The sequence below is a fragment of the Meles meles genome, chromosome 8, assembly GCF_922984935.1.
Source record: "Meles meles chromosome 8, mMelMel3.1 paternal haplotype, whole genome shotgun sequence".
Classification (NCBI taxonomy): domain Eukaryota; kingdom Metazoa; phylum Chordata; class Mammalia; order Carnivora; family Mustelidae; genus Meles; species Meles meles.
Genome location: NC_060073.1, coordinates 54,445,284 through 54,450,876, shown reverse-complemented (window position 1 = coordinate 54,450,876; position 5,593 = coordinate 54,445,284). Strand labels below are relative to the sequence as shown.

Sequence of the window (5,593 nt, the reverse complement as noted above, 5' to 3'; positions counted from 1 at the left end):
CTGGCATTAAAAGTATAGATTGCTCTAGGCAGTATAGACATTTTAACAATGTTTATTCTTCCAATCCAAGAGCCTGGAACAGTCTTCCATCTTTTTGTGTGTACTTCAGTTTCTTTCATGAGTGTTCTGTAGTTCCTCGAGTACAGGTCCTTTACTTCTTTGGTTAGGTTTATGCCCAGGTATCTTATGCTTCTTGGTGCTATAGTAAATGGAATCGATTCTCTAATTTCCCTTTCTGTATTTTCATTGTTGGTGTATAAGAAAGCCAGTGATTTCTGTACATTGACTTTGTATCCTGCCACGTTACTGAATTGCTGTATGAGTTCTAGTAGTTTGGGGGTGGAGTCTTTGGGGTTTTCCATATAAAGAATCATGTCATCTGCGAAGAGAGAGAGTTTGACTTCTTCCTTGCCAATTTGGATACCTTTTATTTCTCTTTGTTGTCTGATTGCCGTTGCTAGAACTTCTAATACTATGTTGAACAAGAGTGGTGAGAGTGGGCATCCTTGTCGTGTTCCTGATCTCAATGGGAAGGCTGCAAGCTTTTTCCCATTGAAGATGATATTTGCTGTGGGTCTTTCATAGATAGATTTTATGAAGTTCAGGAATGTTCCCTCTATCCCTATACTTTGAAGCGTTTTCGATGTTTATTAAGGGAACAACCTTGTAAGGTTTCTCTCGATATGAGACTTTCAATATAAAGGTAAATTACATGAAGCTTTCTGGGACTTGATCCTTGAGATGCACGCAATTGTTTATTGCAAACTCCTTTTCCATGTAGCATCATGACATCCAGATGTTCTGAATTAAAAACTATCTGCATTTATTTAAGAAAAAAATACAGAGAGAACTTATTGAGCCAATAGGTTTCCTAGACCACATATTATTTAGCAAATTTTTATTGATCTAATATGTGGCAGATACTGAACTAGCAGTAAGGAATGCATTAGTAATACAGTCAGATGAGAATATCCTAATGCCCAAAGGAAGCATTCCCTGCGGGATGCTATTGTATCTCTTCACTCAACATTCTGTGTCCTACACGTCCTCAGAGTATTGTGTTATGTCGATTATGAGTTACACTGGTCAGTCTGAATCTGTAGGTAGTCAAGAGGTTAGTGGGGGTGGTTTGGTGTCATAGGCCATGTGTAGTGAACATTTGTCAATTTTTGGCTTCTGATCATTTGAGTACCCTTTCCATATATACAGTCATCTGGGAGTCTTGGACTAGTTAAAGCCTGTATCCTCCAAACAAACTGAATCCATTTGAAACTGACTTTCTTTTTCTTCATTGCAGCTAAGGTATAGCATGTAACTTAGACTCAATCAATCAAATACTCTCAGTCTAGTGTTTGAATTAGGAACTAGTGAGATGAAAATGTAAGGACAGCAAACAATTTTTCTTTTTAAAAAAATAGACTTTATTTTTTAGAGTCATTTTAGACTTACTGAAAAACTGAGAAGTACCCTGAGTCCTCATATATCCACTTTCCCCTATTATTGACATCTTACATTATAATTATATTTGTTATAATTAGGAAAATCAACATTATTCCTCAATATTTTCTTTTAAGATTTTATTCATTTAATAATTATTTTAGAGACAGAGAGAATGGGGGGAGGGGCAGTGGCGATGGGAGAGCGACAATCCCAAGCAGACTCCACACTGAGTGCAAAGCCTCAAGTGGGGCTCAATCTTATGACCATGAGATCCCAAAACCATGACCTGAACTGAAATGAAGAGTTCGATCCCCAGGCAACTGACCACCCAGGTGCCTTCTGACATATTATTAACTAAAATCATAATTTATTTGGACATCCTTGTGTTTTTTTTTCTTTTTTAAGATTTTATTTATTTGAGTGTGGGAGAGCAAGAGAGCAGGATCAGGGTGGGGGAGGGGTGTGGGGGGAGCAGCGGGAGAAGCAGACTCCCTGCTGAGCGGGGTTCCTGACCCAGGATTTGATTGCAGGATCCAAAGATCATGACCTGACTCTAAGGCAGATGCATCATTGACTGACCCACCCAGGTTCCCCTGTGTGTGTGTGTGTGTTTTTTTTCCCCTTTTCTGTTTTCTGATCCAGGATTCCCACCCAGGAAGCCACATTACATTTGGCTGTCATGCCTCCTTAGGTTCCTCCTTGCTCTGACAATTTCTCAGACTTGCTTTTGATGACAGCTGCAGTTTTAAGGAGTACTGGTCATATATTTGATAGGAAGCCCACATATTAGAATTTGATGTTTTTCTCATATTAGACTGAGGCTTCTTGGTGTAAGGGAGAAAGATCACAAAGAGAAAGTGCTCTTTCCAACACATCATCTCAAGGGAACATACATACTATCAATGTGACATCATTATTGCTGTTAACCTTTTTTTTTTTTTAAAGATTTTGCTTATTTATTTGAAAGAGAGAGAAGAGAGAGTGCAAGCAGGGGGAGCTGCAGAGGGAGATGGAGAAGCAGGCTTTCCACTGAGCAGGGAGCCAGCTTTGTGGGGCTCATTCCCATGACCCTGGTATCATAACCTGAACCAAAGGCAGACGTCTAATGGACTGAGTCACACAAGCGCCCCTACTGCTCTTAACCCTGATCACCTCACTGATGTAGTGTTTGTCAGCACACAATTTCCTTCTTTTTCTTTCAGCAGCAGCAGAAGTACCAAATCCAAGTTTGCAGCCTCAGTGAATCAAGCTACCTCAGCAGGGCCTGGGCTGATGGCGTTGGCAGAGTAAGGTGCGCCATCAAGTGCTGAATGGCAGTGATGTTCTCATCACACCCAGTCTGTAGGATTTTGGCCTCTGGTGCTGGCTGCAGGACAAGAATGACCATTATTTCAGTATTTTTCCTTCTAGTTTAACACACATAGTCGGTCTCTGTTACTTGTAACTAAAGACACTAATGTATACATTATTTTCACTATTATTTTGGGGTGTACGCTCAAAATTTTTTCTTTAGGCTGCTGCCACTGCAGCTGCTATGTTCGTGTGTAGATTTTGGAATTCCTGAGTCTCCTTAACAAAGAAGCAGAGGGGCACCTGGGTGGCTCAGTGGGTTAAAGCCTCTGCCTGCGGCTCAGGTCATGATCCCAGGGTCCTGGGATCGAGCCCCACATCGGGCTCTCTGCTCAGCGGGGAGCCTGCTTCCCTCTCTCTGCCTGCCTCTCAGCCTACTTGTGATCTCTGTAAAATAAATAAAATCTTTAAAACAAACAAACAACAACAACAAAAAAACAAAGGAGCAGAGTTTGAACGTGCCAGCTTTCCTCAGCAAGCTGTGGACACTTGAGGAGACCCACACCAACGAGTTCATCACCTGGAACTAGAATCGCCAGAGTTTTCTGGTTTTGGAGGAACAAAGATTTGCAAAAGAAATTCCTCCCCAATATTTCAAGCACAATAATATGGCAAGCTTTGTGAGGCGATTGAATATGTATGGTTTCTGTAAAGTTGTGAATATTGACTCTGGAACTGTAAAGCAGGAACGAGATGGTCCTGTTGAATTTCAGCATCCTTACTTCAAACAAGGTCAGGATGACTTGTTGGAGAACATTAAAGGAAGATTTCCTCTTCAAAACTCGGAAGAAAATAAGATTCATCAGGAAGATTTAACAAAAATTATAAGTAGTGCTCAGAAGTTTTGAATAAAACAAGAAACTATTGAGTCCAGGCTTTCTGAATTAAAAACTGAGAATTAGTTCCTTTGGAAAGAGGTGTAAGAATTATGAGCGAAACAAGCACAACAGAAACAAGTTATTTGAAAGATTTTCCAGTTTATTGTTACATTGGTTCAGAATAACCAACTTGTGAGTTTAAAACATAAAAGGCCACTACTTCTAAACACTAATAGAGCCCCCAAAATGAATCTGTTTCAGCATATAGTCAAAGAACCAGCTGATAATCACCATCGTAAAGTTCCACACAGTAGGACTGAGGTTAAAGGCAAAGGAGTGAATTTCAGATGGCATCATTATTTATGATGTAACTGATGATAAGACAAATGAAGAAAATATCCCACTTATTCCAGAAGCTAATGAATATGTTATATCCGATCCCTCCAACTGTAGCCAATACCCTGATATTGTCATTGTTGAAGATGACAATGAAGGTGAGTATGTACCTGTCATTCAGAGTCCAGCTAGAGAATCCCTAAGTTCAGGCAGTGATGGTACCAGTCCTTTCATGTCTAGTGCTGTCCAGCTAAATGGCTCATCTAGTTTCACCACAGAAGATCCTGCGACCATAATGGACTCCATTTTAAATGATAGCATCAATCTTCTGGGAAAGGTTGAGCTGTTGGATTATCTTGACAGTATTGATTGCAGCTTAGAGGACTTCCAAACCATGCTGTCAGGAAGACAGTTTAGCATAGACCTAGATCTCCTGGTTGATTCTGAGGATAAAGGATTAGAAACTACCAAGAACAATGTAGTTCAGCCAGTTTCAGAAGAGGGAAGGAAATCTAAGCCCAAAACAGATAAGCAGCTTATGCAGTACAGTCTTTCCACTTCTTGCATTCCTCAGGAATACAGCATCATCCAGAGTTATGTCCTCTGTAGATAAACCCATAGAAGTTGATGAGCTCCTGGATAGCAGCCTAGATCCAGAGCCAACCCTGAGTAAGCTTGTTTGCCTGGAGCCATTTACAGAAGCCAAAGCTAGTGAAGCCACACTGTTTTATTTGTGTGAACGTGCTGCTTCAACTCTGCATAGTGGTAGGTCACATTTGGATAGCTAAGTCTCGGAAGTGGACTTTTCATGTATATATTCATAAAAATGATGAGCTATTTATCTGAAAACAGACACATAGACCAGTGGAACAGAGTAGAGAGCCCAGATATGGACCCTCAGCTTTATGGTCAAATAATCTTCGACAAAGCAGGAAAAAATATACAGTGGAAAAAAGACAGCTTCTTAAATAAATGGTGCTGGGAAAATTGGACAGCTATGTGTAGAAGAAAGAAACTTGACCATTCTCTTACACCATACACAAAGATAAACTTGAAATGGATACAAGACCTTAACGTGAGGCAGGAAACCCTCAGAATCCTAGAGGAGAAGATAGGCAGTAACCTCTTCAACATCGGCCACAGCAACTTCTTTCAAGATATGTCTCCAAAGGCAAAGGAAACAAAAGTGAAAATGCATTTTAGGGACTTCATCAAGATCAAAAGCTTCTGCACAGCAAAGGAAACAGTCAACAAAACAAAGGAACAACCCACGGAATGGGAGAAGTATTTGCAAATCACAGTACAGAGGAAGGGCTGATATCCAAGATCTATAAAGAACTTCTCAAGCTCAACAACACAAAACAGATAATCGTATCAAAAAAGGGGCAGAAGACATGAACAGACAATTCTCCAATAAAGACATACAAAAGGCTAACAGATACATGAAAAAATGTTCATCATCACTAGCCATCAGGGCGATTCAAATCAAAACCACATTGAGATACCACCTTATACCCGTTAGAATGGCCAAAATTAGTAAGACAGTAAACAACATGTGTTGGAGAGGATGTGGAGAAAGGGGAACCCTCTTACACTGTTGGTGTGAAAGCAAGTTGTTGCAGGCACTTTGGAAAACAGTGTGGAGATTC

At 40.3% G+C, this 5,593-nt stretch overlaps 1 pseudogene; it reads left to right on the top strand.

Annotated features, from left to right (window-relative positions):
• Positions 1 to 1,072: 1,072 nt before the first annotated feature.
• On the top strand, positions 1,073 to 4,732 carry LOC123948700 (annotated as a pseudogene).
• Positions 4,733 to 5,593: the final 861 nt, after the last annotated feature.